Source organism: Hyla sarda, unplaced genomic scaffold (assembly GCF_029499605.1).
Source record: "Hyla sarda isolate aHylSar1 unplaced genomic scaffold, aHylSar1.hap1 scaffold_1411, whole genome shotgun sequence".
NCBI lineage: Eukaryota > Metazoa > Chordata > Amphibia > Anura > Hylidae > Hyla > Hyla sarda.
This window is the reverse complement of record NW_026608041.1, coordinates 13,291-34,146: the sequence shown is the minus strand read 5'-3', so window position 1 is coordinate 34,146 and position 20,856 is coordinate 13,291. Positions and strand designations below refer to the sequence as shown.

At 46.4% G+C, this 20,856-nt stretch overlaps 8 non-coding genes and 2 pseudogenes across 8 annotated transcripts; all 10 read left to right on the top strand.

Moving 5' to 3' along the window:
- The first annotated feature begins 1,101 nt into the window (after nucleotides 1–1,101).
- LOC130306944 (U2 spliceosomal RNA) lies at nucleotides 1,102–1,261 on the top strand (annotated as a pseudogene).
- A 692-nt stretch (nucleotides 1,262–1,953) lies between these two features.
- LOC130306942 (U2 spliceosomal RNA) lies at nucleotides 1,954–2,139 on the top strand. Its single transcript, XR_008856219.1, has one exon. It is a non-coding gene; the product is annotated as a U2 spliceosomal RNA (small nuclear RNA).
- A 2,083-nt stretch (nucleotides 2,140–4,222) lies between these two features.
- Nucleotides 4,223–4,413, top strand: LOC130306907 (U2 spliceosomal RNA). Its single transcript, XR_008856186.1, has one exon. It is a non-coding gene; the product is annotated as a U2 spliceosomal RNA (small nuclear RNA).
- A 2,086-nt stretch (nucleotides 4,414–6,499) lies between these two features.
- On the top strand, nucleotides 6,500–6,690 carry LOC130306906 (U2 spliceosomal RNA). The gene has a single exon (XR_008856185.1). It is a non-coding gene; the product is annotated as a U2 spliceosomal RNA (small nuclear RNA).
- Nucleotides 6,691–8,773: 2,083 nt separating this feature from the next.
- Nucleotides 8,774–8,964, top strand: LOC130306905 (U2 spliceosomal RNA). The gene has a single exon (XR_008856184.1). It is a non-coding gene; the product is annotated as a U2 spliceosomal RNA (small nuclear RNA).
- A 2,099-nt stretch (nucleotides 8,965–11,063) lies between these two features.
- On the top strand, nucleotides 11,064–11,226 carry LOC130306946 (U2 spliceosomal RNA; annotated as a pseudogene).
- Nucleotides 11,227–11,925: 699 nt separating this feature from the next.
- LOC130306941 (U2 spliceosomal RNA) lies at nucleotides 11,926–12,111 on the top strand. The gene has a single exon (XR_008856218.1). It is a non-coding gene; the product is annotated as a U2 spliceosomal RNA (small nuclear RNA).
- A 2,095-nt stretch (nucleotides 12,112–14,206) lies between these two features.
- LOC130306937 (U2 spliceosomal RNA) lies at nucleotides 14,207–14,398 on the top strand. Its single transcript, XR_008856214.1, has one exon. It is a non-coding gene; the product is annotated as a U2 spliceosomal RNA (small nuclear RNA).
- A 2,124-nt stretch (nucleotides 14,399–16,522) lies between these two features.
- LOC130306904 (U2 spliceosomal RNA) lies at nucleotides 16,523–16,713 on the top strand. The gene has a single exon (XR_008856183.1). It is a non-coding gene; the product is annotated as a U2 spliceosomal RNA (small nuclear RNA).
- A 2,077-nt stretch (nucleotides 16,714–18,790) lies between these two features.
- On the top strand, nucleotides 18,791–18,981 carry LOC130306947 (U2 spliceosomal RNA). The gene has a single exon (XR_008856221.1). It is a non-coding gene; the product is annotated as a U2 spliceosomal RNA (small nuclear RNA).
- Nucleotides 18,982–20,856: the final 1,875 nt, after the last annotated feature.

Here is a 20,856-nt window from a genome sequence, read left to right as displayed (position 1 = left end):
AATAAGCATTGCTGCACTGATGGGGTATGCATTAGACGAAAAAAAAGAAGAAAAAGAAGAATAATACGCCCAGAAAAGAGGCGAAAAGGAGAAAAACGTAAAAAAACGTGAAAAAAAAGTAAGAGGAAGAGAAGGGAAAAAAAGGTGGAAATGGGTTTAAAAGTGATTTCGGCGGAGAAATATATATATATATATATATATATATATATATATATATATATATATATACGCGCACACACACACATATATATAAACGTATTCTCCGTTGAGATATTGCAGCCGCTGCTGTGTCCAGGCCCAGGAGCCTTAGCACTGTGCTGTGATGTCACTCAATACCACTGACATCACTAGGTGTAAACAACATCTCTCCTTTGCTGTGTATGTGACTATGGAGCTGTTTGGTGATGTCGTCTATTATGGCCTTCATAGAAGCAACAGGAGATTGTTGCATCCATCTAGAACCCTCAGAACTACAGTGCTATGATGTCACTCACTTCCACAGGCCTTGCAGAGTGTAAACAACAACAACCCAGCTTTGTTGTGTATGTAACCATAGGGATTTGTGATGTCACCTAGAACCTTCACAGCAGCGACAGCTTTATGAGGAGCATCAGCACTGCTCTGCCTGAGCAGAACCATCACCTCCATAGGTTGTCAAATAACCCGGATTTAACCCACACAGGTAAGTCCAATGGGGTGCAGGCATGTCCTCTATGCTTACAGCTTCCCGTGGGTGTTGGTTTGATACCGTTTGGGGACAGCCAAGGAGGCATCTGCAGGCAACAAAGGTAGGTGTGTGCTTGTGTGTGTGTTTCCTATGCAGATCCTAAGCCCAGTGTCACATGCAAGTAGGAGGAGTAAGAAGGGTTCCTGGCAAATCCGGGTTATGGATTGCATTTAAAAAGGCCCCGTGGGAGTGCAATGGGCCCCTGTCTTGCTGCTTAGCAATAATGGTATGGGTTTAGGTTCTGCTGTGTGTACTGGTGGTTGACTGCCCCCCAGCCCAGAGTGTGCATGGAAAATTGTCTGGCAGCCTCCCTGACAGCAAGCAGTGATAGTGCCCATGAAGGGGACCTTGTTGGGCCCGCCCCTTTCACGGTTATCGCTTCTCGGCCTTTTGGCTAAGATCAAGTGTAGTATCTGTTCTTATCAGTTTTCATGCTGGTGGGGATGGGTGCTGCATGGAGGATGCAGGTGTACCAGGGCTTTCCGGGGCTGGTTCTGAGGAATCAGCTCGACGGCTGCCCCGATGTGACCTGTTCCCTCCGGGTCTCGCCATGAGGCTGAGAGGGTCTAGAGCCGAGGTACTTTTGTGCCTCGGGGAGTGGTGACCCCGAGGTGCCGAAACTCACTGGGAGAATAGGCTCACTGAGTTGAAGCACGGGCACCATAATCTCTTCACCTTGTGGCACTCACCTCTTGATTCCCGGCCTTCTGGCTAGGATCAGAGAAATTTTTATAGATCCGGCCGGATGTCCGGGCAGTATATCTGCACACATTCACTTATTTATTTATTTTTTGTCTCACTGTGTCACTTTTTGCGTGTTGTGTGTTCACAGGATTTGTCAGGATGCGGTAGCCCTTCTGGGTGTCCCTCCTGGCGGTCTAGGGGAGGTGTGTGTGGCCATTAGGTTCCGCACCTCCCTGCAAACACCCCGGGTACTCCTGCTTCGCAGGGTACCTACCGTAATCGGCTCTGCGGGCAGATACCTTGGCTAACGCCAAGGGGGATGCCGGGAGCATTTGTGGTCTCCTAGTAGCTTCGGCGAAAAGGGACATCGAACCTGGAACCTCGCAGGTACCTCTTGGTCCGGAGGCGAAGGGTAAGGTTTGTTGGGGGGCCTCTCTCCTATCGGAGAAGGGCTTGCGATAGACCGCATCCTTTGTGCACGTTTTTTTAGTGTAACACGTTTGCACTTTTTCTTGCACTTTGGGTGAATCGAAAGCACGTTCCTCGGCTTTAGATAAAAAAAAAAAAAAAAAAAATCTGTTCTTATCAGTTTAATATCTGATACGTCCCCTATCTGGGGACCATATATTAAATGGATTTTTGAGAACGGGGGCCGATTTCGAAGCTTGCTTCCGTCGCCCTATGCATTGACCCGATATGGCAGTATCTTCGGGTACAGTGCACCACCCCCTTACAGGGTTAAAAAGAAAGATTCCTACTTTCATTGCTACCTGCTTGCTGGCTAGCCAGCTAGCCAGCCCTGTGGGCCTTGCTGCTGCAGCCAAAAAACAAAAGGTGGTGCTGCTGCTGCTGCTTCTGCTGCTTCTGCTTGTGTCTGGCCGCTGTTGGAGCGTCCAGGCACAGGACTTCTGCTGCTGCTGACTAAATGGCCTCCTTAATTGGATCATTTGAGTAGCCAGCACACCTGTGCAGGTAGGGCATGACATGATAGGCAGCTGCCTTGATAGCGGGTGGGTGCTGAATGTTCCTAATTGACAAAATAAGATTAATGCTTATGAAGAAATATAAAATCTCATCCCTTCCCCAATATCGCGCCACACCCCTACCCCTTAATTCCCTGGTTGAACTTGATGGACATATGTCTTTTTTCGACCGTACTAACTATGTAACTATGTAACATAACATGGGGGGGGGGGGGGTCTCCTGGCTGTTCACACAGGTGTGTCATTGCTGTACATTGACCATGCATTGCTTCTGTGGTATTGCAAAGGCAAAGACAAATGCTTCCAGCCATCCATTGCACTAATGGATTGGTCATCAGCTGGCTGTCTATGTCCCGCATCAATATAGACCAAAGTACAGAGGGTTAGGCTATGCTATTGTGCACCTACCTGATGCATCAGAAGGTGCGAGGCCCTTGCTAAATTCTGTGCACAGACTTTGAGATCTATACTTTAGACTGTATCTAAACCTGCTCCAACATGGACTGACATTCTGGCCTACTTTCAGCCGATGCGACTTGTCTGTCGCTGAACAGTCGCTTTTTATGTATTCAGCACCTATGTATAATGTTGTAAAAATGCTCTAGAAGCTAAAGTCGCAGAAATGTCACACATATTTGGCCTGCAACTTTCTGTGCGACAAATTCAGACAGGAAAAATCAGTATAAATCCTTAGAAAATTATCCCCCAGTGTCTCCATCTGCTGGCGGTATTGAATAAGCATTGCTGCACTGATGGGGTATGCATTAGACGAAAAAAAAGAAGAAAAAGAAGAATAATACGCCCAGAAAAGAGGCGAAAAGGAGAAAAACGTAAAAAAACGTGAAAAAAAAGTAAGAGGAAGAGAAGGGAAAAAAAGGTGGAAATGGGTTTAAAAGTGATTTCGGCGGAGAAATATATATATATATATATATATATATATATATATATATATATACGCGCACACACACACATATATATAAACGTATTCTCCGTTGAGATATTGCAGCCGCTGCTGTGTCCAGGCCCAGGAGCCTTAGCACTGTGCTGTGATGTCACTCAATACCACTGACATCACTAGGTGTAAACAACATCTCTCCTTTGCTGTGTATGTGACTATGGAGCTGTTTGGTGATGTCGTCTATTATGGCCTTCATAGAAGCAACAGGAGATTGTTGCATCCATCTAGAACCCTCAGAACTACAGTGCTATGATGTCACTCACTTCCACAGGCCTTGCAGAGTGTAAACAACAACAACCCAGCTTTGTTGTGTATGTAACCATAGGGATTTGTGATGTCACCTAGAACCTTCACAGCAGCGACAGCTTTATGAGGAGCATCAGCACTGCTCTGCCTGAGCAGAACCATCACCGCCATAGGTTGTCAAATAACCCGGATTTAACCCACACAGGTAAGTCCAATGGGGTGCAGGCATGTCCTCTATGCTTACAGCTTCCCGTGGGTGTTGGTTTGATACCGTTTGGGGACAGCCAAGGAGGCATCTGCAGGCAACAAAGGTAGGTGTGTGCTTGTGTGTGTGTTTCCTATGCAGATCCTAAGCCCAGTGTCACATGCAAGTAGGAGGAGTAAGAAGGGTTCCTGGCAAATCCGGGTTATGGATTGCATTTAAAAAGGCCCCGTGGGAGTGCAATGGGCCCCTGTCTTGCTGCTTAGCAATAATGGTATGGGTTTAGGTTCTGCTGTGTGTACTGGTGGTTGACTGCCCCCCAGCCCAGAGTGTGCATGGAAAATTGTCTGGCAGCCTCCCTGACAGCAAGCAGTGATAGTGCCCATGAAGGGGACCTTGTTGGGCCCGCCCCTTTCACGGTTATCGCTTCTCGGCCTTTTGGCTAAGATCAAGTGTAGTATCTGTTCTTATCAGTTTAATATCTGATACGTCCCCTATCTGGGGACCATATATTAAATGGATTTTTGAGAACGGGGGCCGATTTCGAAGCTTGCTTCCGTCGCCCTATGCATTGACCCGATATGGCAGTATCTTCGGGTACAGTGCACCACCCCCTTACAGGGTTAAAAAGAAAGATTCCTACTTTCATTGCTACCTGCTTGCTGGCTAGCCAGCTAGCCAGCCCTGTGGGCCTTGCTGCTGCAGCCAAAAAACAAAAGGTGGTGCTGCTGCTGCTGCTTCTGCTGCTTCTGCTTGTGTCTGGCCGCTGTTGGAGCGTCCAGGCACAGGACTTCTGCTGCTGCTGACTAAATGGCCTCCTTAATTGGATCATTTGAGTAGCCAGCACACCTGTGCAGGTAGGGCATGACATGATAGGCAGCTGCCTTGATAGCGGGTGGGTGCTGAATGTTCCTAATTGACAAAATAAGATTAATGCTTATGAAGAAATATAAAATCTCATCCCTTCCCCAATATCGCGCCACACCCCTACCCCTTAATTCCCTGGTTGAACTTGATGGACATATGTCTTTTTTCGACCGTACTAACTATGTAACTATGTAACATAACATGGGGGGGGGGGGGGGGGTCTCCTGGCTGTTCACACAGGTGTGTCATTGCTGTACATTGACCATGCATTGCTTCTGTGGTATTGCAAAGGCAAAGACAAATGCTTCCAGCCATCCATTGCACTAATGGATTGGTCATCAGCTGGCTGTCTATGTCCCGCATCAATATAGACCAAAGTACAGAGGGTTAGGCTATGCTATTGTGCACCTACCTGATGCATCAGAAGGTGCGAGGCCCTTGCTAAATTCTGTGCACAGACTTTGAGATCTATACTTTAGACTGTATCTAAACCTGCTCCAACATGGACTGACATTCTGGCCTACTTTCAGCCGATGCGACTTGTCTGTCGCTGAACAGTCGCTTTTTATGTATTCAGCACCTATGTATAATGTTGTAAAAATGCTCTAGAAGCTAAAGTCGCAGAAATGTCACACATATTTGGCCTGCAACTTTCTGTGCGACAAATTCAGACAGGAAAAATCAGTATAAATCCTTAGAAAATTATCCCCCAGTGTCTCCATCTGCTGGCGGTATTGAATAAGCATTGCTGCACTGATGGGGTATGCATTAGACGAAAAAAAAGAAGAAAAAGAAGAATAATACGCCCAGAAAAGAGGCAAAAAGGAGAAAAACGTAAAAAAACGTGAAAAAAAAGTAAGAGGAAGAGAAGGGAAAAAAAGGTGGAAATGGGTTTAAAAGTGATTTCGGCGGAGAAATATATATATATATATATATATATATATATATATATATATATACGCGCACACACACACATATATATAAACGTATTCTCCGTTGAGATATTGCAGCCGCTGCTGTGTCCAGGCCCAGGAGCCTTAGCACTGTGCTGTGATGTCACTCAATACCACTGACATCACTAGGTGTAAACAACATCTCTCCTTTGCTGTGTATGTGACTATGGAGCTGTTTGGTGATGTCGTCTATTATGGCCTTCATAGAAGCAACAGGAGATTGTTGCATCCATCTAGAACCCTCAGAACTACAGTGCTATGATGTCACTCACTTCCACAGGCCTTGCAGAGTGTAAACAACAACAACCCAGCTTTGTTGTGTATGTAACCATAGGGATTTGTGATGTCACCTAGAACCTTCACAGCAGCGACAGCTTTATGAGGAGCATCAGCACTGCTCTGCCTGAGCAGAACCATCACCGCCATAGGTTGTCAAATAACCCGGATTTAACCCACACAGGTAAGTCCAATGGGGTGCAGGCATGTCCTCTATGCTTACAGCTTCCCGTGGGTGTTGGTTTGATACCGTTTGGGGACAGCCAAGGAGGCATCTGCAGGCAACAAAGGTAGGTGTGTGCTTGTGTGTGTGTTTCCTATGCAGATCCTAAGCCCAGTGTCACATGCAAGTAGGAGGAGTAAGAAGGGTTCCTGGCAAATCCGGGTTATGGATTGCATTTAAAAAGGCCCCGTGGGAGTGCAATGGGCCCCTGTCTTGCTGCTTAGCAATAATGGTATGGGTTTAGGTTCTGCTGTGTGTACTGGTGGTTGACTGCCCCCCAGCCCAGAGTGTGCATGGAAAATTGTCTGGCAGCCTCCCTGACAGCAAGCAGTGATAGTGCCCATGAAGGGGACCTTGTTGGGCCCGCCCCTTTCACGGTTATCGCTTCTCGGCCTTTTGGCTAAGATCAAGTGTAGTATCTGTTCTTATCAGTTTAATATCTGATACGTCCCCTATCTGGGGACCATATATTAAATGGATTTTTGAGAACGGGGGCCGATTTCGAAGCTTGCTTCCGTCGCCCTATGCATTGACCCGATATGGCAGTATCTTCGGGTACAGTGCACCACCCCCTTACAGGGTTAAAAAGAAAGATTCCTACTTTCATTGCTACCTGCTTGCTGGCTAGCCAGCTAGCCAGCCCTGTGGGCCTTGCTGCTGCAGCCAAAAAACAAAAGGTGGTGCTGCTGCTTCTGCTGCTTCTGCTTGTGTCTGGCCGCTGTTGGAGCGTCCAGGCACAGGACTTCTGCTGCTGCTGACTAAATGGCCTCCTTAATTGGATCATTTGAGTAGCCAGCACACCTGTGCAGGTAGGGCATGACATGATAGGCAGCTGCCTTGATAGCGGGTGGGTGCTGAATGTTCCTAATTGACAAAATAAGATTAATGCTTATGAAGAAATATAAAATCTCATCCCTTCCCCAATATCGCGCCACACCCCTACCCCTTAATTCCCTGGTTGAACTTGATGGACATATGTCTTTTTTCGACCGTACTAACTATGTAACTATGTAACATAACATGGGGGGGGGGGGGGTCTCCTGGCTGTTCACACAGGTGTGTCATTGCTGTACATTGACCATGCATTGCTTCTGTGGTATTGCAAAGGCAAAGACAAATGCTTCCAGCCATCCATTGCACTAATGGATTGGTCATCAGCTGGCTGTCTATGTCCCGCATCAATATAGACCAAAGTACAGAGGGTTAGGCTATGCTATTGTGCACCTACCTGATGCATCAGAAGGTGCGAGGCCCTTGCTAAATTCTGTGCACAGACTTTGAGATCTATACTTTAGACTGTATCTAAACCTGCTCCAACATGGACTGACATTCTGGCCTACTTTCAGCCGATGCGACTTGTCTGTCGCTGAACAGTCGCTTTTTATGTATTCAGCACCTATGTATAATGTTGTAAAAATGCTCTAGAAGCTAAAGTCGCAGAAATGTCACACATATTTGGCCTGCAACTTTCTGTGCGACAAATTCAGACAGGAAAAATCAGTATAAATCCTTAGAAAATTATCCCCCAGTGTCTCCATCTGCTGGCGGTATTGAATAAGCATTGCTGCACTGATGGGGTATGCATTAGACGAAAAAAAAGAAGAAAAAGAAGAATAATACGCCCAGAAAAGAGGCGAAAAGGAGAAAAACGTAAAAAAACGTGAAAAAAAAGTAAGAGGAAGAGAAGGGAAAAAAAGGTGGAAATGGGTTTAAAAGTGATTTCGGCGGAGAAATATATATATATATATATATATATATATATATATATATATATATATATATATATATACGCGCACACACACACATATATATAAACGTATTCTCCGTTGAGATATTGCAGCCGCTGCTGTGTCCAGGCCCAGGAGCCTTAGCACTGTGCTGTGATGTCACTCAATACCACTGACATCACTAGGTGTAAACAACATCTCTCCTTTGCTGTGTATGTGACTATGGAGCTGTTTGGTGATGTCGTCTATTATGGCCTTCATAGAAGCAACAGGAGATTGTTGCATCCATCTAGAACCCTCAGAACTACAGTGCTATGATGTCACTCACTTCCACAGGCCTTGCAGAGTGTAAACAACAACAACCCAGCTTTGTTGTGTATGTAACCATAGGGATTTGTGATGTCACCTAGAACCTTCACAGCAGCGACAGCTTTATGAGGAGCATCAGCACTGCTCTGCCTGAGCAGAACCATCACCGCCATAGGTTGTCAAATAACCCGGATTTAACCCACACAGGTAAGTCCAATGGGGTGCAGGCATGTCCTCTATGCTTACAGCTTGGGTGTTGGTTGATACCGTTTGGGGACAGCGAAGGAGGCATCTGCAGGCAACAAAGGTAGGTGTGTGCTTGTGTGTGTGTTTCCTATGCAGATCCTAAGCCCAGTGTCACATGCAAGTAGGAGGAGTAAGAAGGGTTCCTGGCAATCCGGGTTATGGATTGCATTTAAAAAGGCCCTGTGGGAGTGCAATGGGCCCCTGTCTTGCTGCTTAGCAATAATGGTATGGGTTTAGGTTCTGCTGTGTGTACTGGTGGTTAACTGCCCCCCAGCCCAGAGTGTGCATGGAAAATTGTCTGCAGCCTCCCTGACAGCAAGCAGTGATAGTGCCCATGAAGGGGACCTTGTTGGGCCCGCCCCTTTCACGGTTATCGCTTCTCGGCCTTTTGGCTAAGATCAAGTGTAGTATCTGTTCTTATCAGTTTAATATCTGATACGTCCCCTATCTGGGGACCATATATTAAATGGATTTTTGAGAACGGGGGCCGATTTCGAAGCTTGCTTCCGTCGCCCTATGCATTGACCCGATATGGCAGTATCTTCGGGTACAGTGCACCACCCCCTTACAGGGTTAAAAAGAAAGATTCCTACTTTCATTGCTACCTGCTTGCTGGCTAGCCAGCTAGCCAGCCCTGTGGGCCTTGCTGCTGCAGCCAAAAAACAAAAGGTGGTGCTGCTGCTGCTGCTTCTGCTGCTTCTGCTTGTGTCTGGCCGCTGTTGGAGCGTCCAGGCACAGGACTTCTGCTGCTGCTGACTAAATGGCCTCCTTAATTGGATCATTTGAGTAGCCAGCACACCTGTGCAGGTAGGGCATGACATGATAGGCAGCTGCCTTGATAGCGGGTGGGGTGCTGAATGTTCCTAATTGACAAAATAAGATTAATGCTTATGAAGAAATATAAAAATCTCATCCCTTCCCCAAATATCGCGCCACACCCCTACCCCTTAATTCCTGGTTGAACTTGATGGACATATGTCTTTTTTCGACCGTTACTAACTATGTAACTATGTAACATAACATGGGGTGGGGGGGGGGGTCTCCTGGCTGTTCACTACAGGTGTGTCATTGCTGTACATTGACCATGCATTGCTTCTGTGGTATTGCAAAGGCAAAGACAAATGCTTCCAGCCATCCATTGCACTAATGGATTGGTCATCAGCTGGCTGTCTATGTCCCGCATCAATATAGACCAAAGTACAGAGGGTTAGGCTATGCTATTGTGCACCTACCTGATGCATCAGAAGGTGCGAGGCCCTTGCTAAATTCTGTGCACAGACTTTGAGATCTATACTTTAGACTGTATCTAAACCTGCTCCAACATGGACTGACATTCTGGCCTACTTTCAGCCGATGCGACTTGTCTGTCGCTGAACAGTCGCTTTTTATGTATTCAGCACCTATGTATAATGTTGTAAAAATGCTCTAGAAGCTAAAGTCGCAGAAATGTCACACATATTTGGCCTGCAACTTTCTGTGCGACAAATTCAGACAGGAAAAATCAGTATAAATCCTTAGAAAATTATCCCCCAGTGTCTCCATCTGCTGGCGGTATTGAATAAGCATTGCTGCACTGATGGGGTATGCATTAGACGAAAAAAAAGAAGAAAAAGAAGAATAATACGCCCAGAAAAGAGCGAAAAGGAGAAAAACGTAAAAAAAACGTGAAAAAAAAGTAAGAGGAAGAGAAGGGAAAAAAAGGTGGAAATGGGTTTAAAAGTGATTTCGGCGGAGAAATATATATATATATATATATATATATATATATATATATATATATATATATATACGCGCACACACACACATATATATAAACGTATTCTCCGTTGAGATATTGCAGCCGCTGCTGTGTCCAGGCCCAGGAGCCTTAGCACTGTGCTGTGATGTCACTCAATACCACTGACATCACTAGGTGTAAACAACATCTCTCCTTTGCTGTGTATGTGACTATGGAGCTGTTTGGTGATGTCGTCTATTATGGCCTTCATAGAAGCAACAGGAGATTGTTGCATCCATCTAGAACCCTCAGAACTACAGTGCTATGATGTCACTCACTTCCACAGGCCTTGCAGAGTGTAAACAACAACAACCCAGCTTTGTTGTGTATGTAACCATAGGGATTTGTGATGTCACCTAGAACCTTCACAGCAGCGACAGCTTTATGAGGAGCATCAGCACTGCTCTGCCTGAGCAGAACCATCACCTCCATAGGTTGTCAAATAACCCGGATTTAACCCACACAGGTAAGTCCAATGGGGTGCAGGCATGTCCTCTATGCTTACAGCTTCCCGTGGGTGTTGGTTTGATACCGTTTGGGGGACAGCCAAGGAGGCATCTGCAGGCAACAAAGGTAGGTGTGTGCTTGTGTGTGTGTTTCTATGCAGATCCTAAGCCCAGTGTCACATGCAAGTAGGAGGAGTAAGAAGGGTTCCTGGCAAATCCGGGTTATGGATTGCATTTAAAAAGGCCCCGTGGGAGTGCAATGGGCCCCCTGTCTTGCTGCTAGCAATAATGGTATGGGTTTAGGTTCTGCTGTGTGTACTGGTGGTTGACTGCCCCCCAGCCCAGAGTGTGCATGGAAAATTGTCTGGCAGCCTCCCTGACAGCAAGCAGTGATAGTGCCCATGAAGGGGACCTTGTTGGGCCCGCCCCTTTCACGGTTATCGCTTCTCGGCCTTTTGGGCTAAGATCAAGTGTAGTATCTGTTCTTATCAGTTTTCATGCTGGGTGGGGATGGGTGCTGCATGGAGGATGCAGGTGTACCAGGGCTTTCCGGGGGCTGGTTCTGAGGAATCAGCTCGACGGCTGCCCCGATGTGACCTGTTCCCTCCGGGTCTCGCCATGAGGCTGAGAGGGGTCTAGAGCCGAGGTACTTTTGTGCCTCGGGGAGTGGTGACCCCGAGGGTGCCGAAACTCACTGGGAGAATAGGCTCACTGAGTTGAAGCACGGGCACCATAATCTCTTCACCCTTGTGGCACTCACCTCTTGATTCCCGGCCTTCTGGCTAGGATCAGAGAAATTTTTATAGATCCGGCCGGATGTCCGGGGCAGTATATCTGCACACATTCACTTATTTATTTATTTTTTTGTCTCACTGTGTCACTTTTTGCGTGTTGTGTGTTCACAGGATTTGTCAGGATGCGGTAGCCCTTCTGGGTGTCCCTCCTGGCGGTCTAGGGGGAGGTGTTGTGTGGCCATTAGTTCCGCACCTCCCTGCAAACACCCCGGGTACTCCTGCTTCGCAGGGTACCTACCGTAATCGGCTCTGCGGGCAGATACCTTGGCTAACGCCAAGGGGGGATGCCGGGAGCATTTGTGGTCTCCTAGTAGCTTCGGCGAAAAGGGACATCGAACCTGGAACCTCGCAGGTACCTCTTGGTCCGGAGGCGAAGGGTAAGGTTTGTTGGGGGGCCTCTCTCCTATCGGAGAAGGGCTTGCGATAGACCGCATCCTTTGTGCACGTTTTTTTAGTGTAACACGTTTGCACTTTTTCTTGCACTTTGGGTGAATCGAAAGCACGTTCCTCGGCTTTAGATAAAAAAAAAAAAAAAAAAAATCTGTTCTTATCAGTTTAATATCTGATACGTCCCCTATCTGGGGACCATATATTAAATGGATTTTTGAGAACGGGGGCCGATTTCGAAGCTTGCTTCCGTCGCCCTATGCATTGACCCGATATGGCAGTATCTTCGGGTACAGTGCACCACCCCCTTACAGGGTTAAAAAGAAAGATTCCTACTTTCATTGCTACCTGCTTGCTGGCTAGCCAGCTAGCCAGCCCTGTGGGCCTTGCTGCTGCAGCCAAAAAACAAAAGGTGGTGCTGCTGCTGCTGCTTCTGCTGCTTCTGCTTGTGTCTGGCCGCTGTTGGAGCGTCCAGGCACAGGACTTCTGCTGCTGCTGACTAAATGGCCTCCTTAATTGGATCATTTGAGTAGCCAGCACACCTGTGCAGGTAGGGCATGACATGATAGGCAGCTGCCTTGATAGCGGGGTGGGTGCTGAATGTTCCTAATTGACAAAATAAGATTAATGCTTATGAAGAAATATAAAATCTCATCCCTTCCCCAATATCGCGCCACACCCCTACCCCTTAATTCCCTGGTTGAACTTGATGGACATATGTCTTTTTTCGACCGTACTAACTATGTAACTATGTAACATAACATGGGGGGGGGGGGGGGGTTCTCCTGGCTGTTCACACAGGTGTGTCATTGCTGTACATTGACCATGCATTGCTTCTGTGGTATTGCAAAGGCAAAGACAAATGCTTCCAGCCATCCATTGCACTAATGGATTGGTCATCAGCTGGCTGTCTATGTCCCGCATCAATATAGACCAAAGTACAGAGGGTTAGGCTATGCTATTGTGCACCTACCTGATGCATCAGAAGGTGCGAGGCCCTTGCTAAATTCTGTGCACAGACTTTGAGATCTATACTTTAGACTGTATCTAAACCTGCTCCAACATGGACTGACATTCTGGCCTACTTTCAGCCGATGCGACTTGTCTGTCGCTGAACAGTCGCTTTTTATGTATTCAGCACCTATGTATAATGTTGTAAAAATGCTCTAGAAGCTAAAGTCGCAGAAATGTCACACATATTTGGCCTGCAACTTTCTGTGCGACAAATTCAGACAGGAAAAATCAGTATAAATCCTTAGAAAATTATCCCCCAGTGTCTCCATCTGCTGGCGGTATTGAATAAGCATTGCCTGCACTGATGGGGTATGCATTAGACGAAAAAAAAGAAGAAAAAGAAGAATAATACGCCCAGAAAAGAGGCGAAAAGGAGAAAAACGTAAAAAAGACGTGAAAAAAAAGTAAGAGGAAGAGAAGGGAAAAAAAGGTGGAAATGGGTTTAAAAGTGATTTCGGCGGAGAAATTATATATATATATATATATATATATATATATATATTATATATATATACGCGCACACACACACATATATATAAACGTATTCTCCGTTGAGATATTGCAGCCGCTGCTGTGTCCAGGCCCAGGAGCCTTAGCACTGTGCTGTGATGTCACTCAATACCACTGACATCACTAGGTGTAAACAACATCTCTCCTTTGCTGTGTATGTGACTATGGAGCTGTTTGGTGATGTCGTCTATTATGGCCTTCATAGAAGCAACAGGAGATTGTTGCATCCATCTAGAACCCTCAGAACTACAGTGCTATGATGTCACTCACTTCCACAGCCTTGCAGAGTGTAAACAACAACAACCCAGCTTTGTTGTGTATGTAACCATAGGGGATTTGTGATGTCACCTAGAACCTTCACAGCAGCGACAGCTTTATGAGGAGCATCAGCACTGCTCTGCCTGAGCAGAACCATCACCGCCATAGGTTGTCAAATAACCCGGATTTAACCCACACAGGTAAGTCCAATGGGGTGCAGGCATGTCCTCTATGCTTACAGCTTCCCGTGGGTGTTGGTTTGATACCGTTTGGGGACAGCCAAGGAGGCATCTGCAGGCAACAAAGGTAGGTGTGTGCTTGTGTGTGTGTTTCCTATGCAGATCCTAAGCCCAGTGTCACATGCAAAGTAGGAGGAGTAAGAAGGGTTCCTGGCAAATCGGGTTATGGATTGCATTTAAAAAGGCCCCGTGGGAGGTGCAATGGGCCCCTGTCTTGCTGCTTAGCAATAATGGTATGGTTTAGGTTCTGCTGTGTGTACTGTGGTTGACTGCCCCCCAGCCCAGAGTGTGCATGGAAAATTGTCTGGCAGCCTCCCTGACAGCAAGCAGTGATAGTGCCCATGAAGGGGACCTTGTTGGGCCCGCCCCCTTTCACGGTTATCGCTTCTCGGCCTTTTGGCTAAGATCAAGTGTAGTATCTGTTCTTATCAGTTTAATATCTGATACGTCCCCCTATCTGGGGACCATATATTAAATGGATTTTTGAGAACGGGGGCCGATTTCGAAGCTTGCTTCCGTCGCCCTATGCATTGACCCGATATGGCAGTATCTTCGGGTACAGTGCACCACCCCCTTACAGGGTTAAAAAGAATGATTCCTACTTTCATTGCTACCTGCTTGCTGGCTAGCCAGCTAGCCAGCCCTGTGGGCCTTGCTGCTGCAGCCAAAAAACAAAAGGTGTGCTGCTGCTGCTGCTTCTGCTGCTTCTGCTTGTGTCTGGCCGCTGTTGGAGCGTCCAGGCACAGGACTTCTGCTGCTGCTGACTAAATGGCCTCCTTAATTGGATCATTTGAGTAGCCAGCACACCTGTGCAGGTAGGGCATGACATGATAGGCAGCTGCCTTGATAGCGGGTGGGTGCTGAATGTTCCTAATTGACAAAATAAGATTAATGCTTATGAAGAAATATAAAATCTCATCCTTCCCCAATATCGCGCCACACCCCTACCCCTTAATTCCCTGGTTGAACTTGATGGACATATGTCTTTTTTCTGACCGTACTAACTATGTAACTATGTAACATAACATGGGGGGGGGGGGGGGGGTCTCCTGGCTGTTCACACAGGTGTGTCATTGCTGTACATTGACCATGCATTGCTTCTGTGGTATTGCAAAGGCAAAGACAAATGCTTCCAGCCATCCATTGCACTAATGGATTGGTCATCAGCTGGCTGTCTATGTCCCGCATCAATATAGACCAAAGTACAGAGGGTTAGGCTATGCTATTGTGCACCTACCTGATGCATCAGAAGGTGCGAGGCCCTTGCTAAATTCTGTGCACAGACTTTGAGATCTATACTTTAGACTGTATCTAAAACTGCTCCAACATGGGACTGACATTCTGGCCTACTTTCAGCCGATGCGACTTGTCTGTCGCTGAACAGTCGCTTTTTATGTATTCAGCACCTATGTATAATGTTGTAAAAATGCTCTAGAAGCTAAAGTCGCAGAAATGTCACACATATTTGGCCTGCAACTTTCTGTGCGACAAATTCAGACAGGAAAAATCAGTATAAATCCTTAGAAAATTATCCCCCAGTGTCTCCATCTGCTGGCGGTATTGAATAAGCATTCCAGTGTCTCCATCTGCTGGCGGTATTGAATAAGCATTGCTGCACTGATGGGGTATGCATTAGACGAAAAAAAAGAAGAAAAAGAAGAATAATACGCCCAGAAAAGAGGCAAAAAGGAGAAAAACGTAAAAAAACGTGAAAAAAAAGTAAGAGGAAGAGAAGGGAAAAAAAGGTGGAAATGGGTTTAAAAGTGATTTCGGCGGAGAAATATATATATATATATATATATATATATATATATATATATATACGCGCACACACACACATATATATAAACGTATTCTCCGTTGAGATATTGCAGCCGCTGCTGTGTCCAGGCCCAGGAGCCTTAGCACTGTGCTGTGATGTCACTCAATACCACTGACATCACTAGGTGTAAACAACATCTCTCCTTTGCTGTGTATGTGACTATGGAGCTGTTTGGTGATGTCGTCTATTATGGCCTTCATAGAAGCAACAGGAGATTGTTGCATCCATCTAGAACCCTCAGAACTACAGTGCTATGATGTCACTCACTTCCACAGGCCTTGCAGAGTGTAAACAACAACAACCCAGCTTTGTTGTGTATGTAACCATAGGGATTTGTGATGTCACCTAGAACCTTCACAGCAGCGACAGCTTTATGAGGAGCATCAGCACTGCTCTGCCTGAGCAGAACCATCACCGCCATAGGTTGTCAAATAACCCGGATTTAACCCACACAGGTAAGTCCAATGGGGTGCAGGCATGTCCTCTATGCTTACAGCTTCCCGTGGGTGTTGGTTTGATACCGTTTGGGGACAGCCAAGGAGGCATCTGCAGGCAACAAAGGTAGGTGTGTGCTTGTGTGTGTGTTTCCTATGCAGATCCTAAGCCCAGTGTCACATGCAAGTAGGAGGAGTAAGAAGGGTTCCTGGCAAATCCGGGTTATGGATTGCATTTAAAAAGGCCCCGTGGGAGTGCAATGGGCCCCTGTCTTGCTGCTTAGCAATAATGGTATGGGTTTAGGTTCTGCTGTGTGTACTGGTGGTTGACTGCCCCCCAGCCCAGAGTGTGCATGGAAAATTGTCTGGCAGCCTCCCTGACAGCAAGCAGTGATAGTGCCCATGAAGGGGACCTTGTTGGGCCCGCCCCTTTCACGGTTATCGCTTCTCGGCCTTTTGGCTAAGATCAAGTGTAGTATCTGTTCTTATCAGTTTAATATCTGATACGTCCCCTATCTGGGGACCATATATTAAATGGATTTTTGAGAACGGGGGCCGATTTCGAAGCTTGCTTCCGTCGCCCTATGCATTGACCCGATATGGCAGTATCTTCGGGTACAGTGCACCACCCCCTTACAGGGTTAAAAAGAAAGATTCCTACTTTCATTGCTACCTGCTTGCTGGCTAGCCAGCTAGCCAGCCCTGTGGGCCTTGCTGCTGCAGCCAAAAAACAAAAGGTGGTGCTGCTGCTTCTGCTGCTTCTGCTTGTGTCTGGCCGCTGTTGGAGCGTCCAGGCACAGGACTTCTGCTGCTGCTGACTAAATGGCCTCCTTAATTGGATCATTTGAGTAGCCAGCACACCTGTGCAGGTAGGGCATGACATGATAGGCAGCTGCCTTGATAGCGGGTGGGTGCTGAATGTTCCTAATTGACAAAATAAGATTAATGCTTATGAAGAAATATAAAATCTCATCCCTTCCCCAATATCGCGCCACACCCCTACCCCTTAATTCCCTGGTTGAACTTGATGGACATATGTCTTTTTTCGACCGTACTAACTATGTAACTATGTAACATAACATGGGGGGGGGGGGGGTCTCCTGGCTGTTCACACAGGTGTGTCATTGCTGTACATTGACCATGCATTGCTTCTGTGGTATTGCAAAGGCAAAGACAAATGCTTCCAGCCATCCATTGCACTAATGGATTGGTCATCAGCTGGCTGTCTATGTCCCGCATCAATATAGACCAAAGTACAGAGGGTTAGGCTATGCTATTGTGCACCTACCTGATGCATCAGAAGGTGCGAGGCCCTTGCTAAATTCTGTGCACAGACTTTGAGATCTATACTTTAGACTGTATCTAAACCTGCTCCAACATGGACTGACATTCTGGCCTACTTTCAGCCGATGCGACTTGTCTGTCGCTGAACAGTCGCTTTTTATGTATTCAGCACCTATGTATAATGTTGTAAAAATGCTCTAGAAGCTAAAGTCGCAGAAATGTCACACATATTTGGCCTGCAACTTTCTGTGCGACAAATTCAGACAGGAAAAATCAGTATAAATCCTTAGAAAATTATCCCCCAGTGTCTCCATCTGCTGGCGGTATTGAATAAGCATTGCTGCACTGATGGGGTATGCATTAGACGAAAAAAAAGAAGAAAAAGAAGAATAATACGCCCAGAAAAGAGGCGAAAAGGAGAAAAACGTAAAAAAACGTGAAAAAAAAGTAAGAGGAAGAGAAGGGAAAAAAAGGTGGAAATGGGTTTAAAAGTGATTTCGGCGGAGAAATATATATATATATATATATATATATATATATATATATATATACGCGCACACACACACATATATATAAACGTATTCTCCGTTGAGATATTGCAGCCGCTGCTGTGTCCAGGCCCAGGAGCCTTAGCACTGTGCTGTGATGTCACTCAATACCACTGACATCACTAGGTGTAAACAACATCTCTCCTTTGCTGTGTATGTGACTATGGAGCTGTTTGGTGATGTCGTCTATTATGGCCTTCATAGAAGCAACAGGAGATTGTTGCATCCATCTAGAACCCTCAGAACTACAGTGCTATGATGTCACTCACTTCCACAGGCCTTGCAGAGTGTAAACAACAACAACCCAGCTTTGTTGTGTATGTAACCATAGGGATTTGTGATGTCACCTAGAACCTTCACAGCAGCGACAGCTTTATGAGGAGCATCAGCACTGCTCTGCCTGAGCAGAACCATCACCGCCATAGGTTGTCAAATAACCCGGATTTAACCCACACAGGTAAGTCCAATGGGGTGCAGGCATGTCCTCTATGCTTACAGCTTCCCGTGGGTGTTGGTTTGATACCGTTTGGGGACAGCGAAGGAGGCATCTGCAGGCAACAAAGGTAGGTGTGTGCTTGTGTGTGTGTTTCCTATGCAGATCCTAAGCCCAGTGTCACATGCAAGTAGGAGGAGTAAGAAGGGTTCCTGGCAAATCCGGGTTATGGATTGCATTTAAAAAGGCCCTGTGGGAGTGCAATGGGCCCCTGTCTTGCTGCTTAGCAATAATGGTATGGGTTTAGGTTCTGCTGTGTGTACTGGTGGTTAACTGCCCCCCAGCCCAGAGTGTGCATGGAAAATTGTCTGGCAGCCTCCCTGACAGCAAGCAGTGATAGTGCCCATGAAGGGGACCTTGTTGGGCCCGCCCCTTTCACGGTTATCGCTTCTCGGCCTTTTGGCTAAGATCAAGTGTAGTATCTGTTCTTATCAGTTTAATATCTGATACGTCCCCTATCTGGGGACCATATATTAAATGGATTTTTGAGAACGGGGGCCGATTTCGAAGCTTGCTTCCGTCGCCCTATGCATTGACCCGATATGGCAGTATCTTCGGGTACAGTGCACCACCCCCTTACAGGGTTAAAAAGAAAGATTCCTACTTTCATTGCTACCTGCTTGCTGGCTAGCCAGCTAGCCAGCCCTGTGGGCCTTGCTGCTGCAGCCAAAAAACAAAAGGTGGTGCTGCTGCTGCTGCTTCTGCTGCTTCTGCTTGTGTCTGGCCGCTGTTGGAGCGTCCAGGCACAGGACTTCTGCTGCTGCTGACTAAATGGCCTCCTTAATTGGATCATTTGAGTAGCCAGCACACCTGTGCAGGTAGGGCATGACATGATAGGCAGCTGCCTTGATAGCGGGTGGGTGCTGAATGTTCCTAATTGACAAAATAAGATTAATGCTTATGAAGAAATATAAAATCTCATCCCTTCCCCAATATCGCGCCACACCCCTACCCCTTAATTCCCTGGTTGAACTTGATGGACATATGTCTTTTTTCGACCGTACTAACTATGTAACTATGTAACATAACATGGGGGGGGGGGGGGGTCTCCTGGCTGTTCACACAGGTGTGTCATTGCTGTACATTGACCATGCATTGCTTCTGTGGTATTGCAAAGGCAAAGACAAATGCTTCCAGCCATCCATTGCACTAATGGATTGGTCATCAGCTGGCTGTCTATGTCCCGCATCAATATAGACCAAAGTACAGAGGGTTAGGCTATGCTATTGTGCACCTACCTGATGCATCAGAAGGTGCGAGGCCCTTGCTAAATTCTGTGCACAGACTTTGAGATCTATACTTTAGACTGTATCTAAACCTGCTCCAACATGGACTGACATTCTGGCCTACTTTCAGCCGATGCGACTTGTCTGTCGCTGAACAGTCGCTTTTTATGTATTCAGCACCTATGTATAATGTTGTAAAAATGCTCTAGAAGCTAAAGTCGCAGAAATGTCACACATATTTGGCCTGCAACTTTCTGTGCGACAAATTCAGACAGGAAAAATCAGTATAAATCCTTAGAAAATTATCCCCCAGTGTCTCCATCTGCTGGCGGTATTGAATAAGCATTGCTGCACTGATGGGGTATGCATTCGACGAAAAAAAAGAAGAAAAAGAAGAATAATACGCCCAGAAAAGAGGCGAAAAGGAGAAAAACGTAAAAAAACGTGAAAAAAAAGTAAGAGGAAGAGAAGGGAAAAAAAGGTGGAAATGGGTTTAAAAGTGATTTCGGTGGAGAAATATATATATATATATAGATATATATATATATATATATATATATATATATACGCGCACACACACACATATATATAAACGTATTCTCCGTTGAGATATTGCAGCCGCTGCTGTGTCCAGGCCCAGGAGCCTTAGCACTGTGCTGTGATGTCACTCAATACCACTGACATCACTAGGTGTAAACAACATCTCTCCTTTGCTGTGTATGTGACTATGGAGCTGTTTGGTGATGTCGTCTATTATGGCCTTCATAGAAGCAACAGGAGATTGTTGCATCCATCTAGAACCCTCAGAACTACAGTGCTATGATGTCACTCACTTCCACAGGCCTTGCAGAGTGTAAACAACAACAACCCAGCTTTGTTGTGTATGTAACCATAGGGATTTGTGATGTCACCTAGAACCTTCACAGCAGCGACAGCTTTATGAGGAGCATCAGCACTGCTCTGCCTGAGCAGAACCATCACCGCCATAGGTTGTCAAATAACCCGGATTTAACCCACACAGGTAAGTCCAATGGGGTGCAGGCATGTCCTCTATGCTTACAGCTTCCCGTGGGTGTTGGTTTGATACCGTTTGGGGACAGCCAAGGAGGCATCTGCAGGCAACAAAGGTAGGTGTGTGCTTGTGTGTGTGTTTCCTATGCAGATCCTAAGCCCAGTGTCACATGCAAGTAGGAGGAGTAAGAAGGGTTCCTGGCAAATCCGGG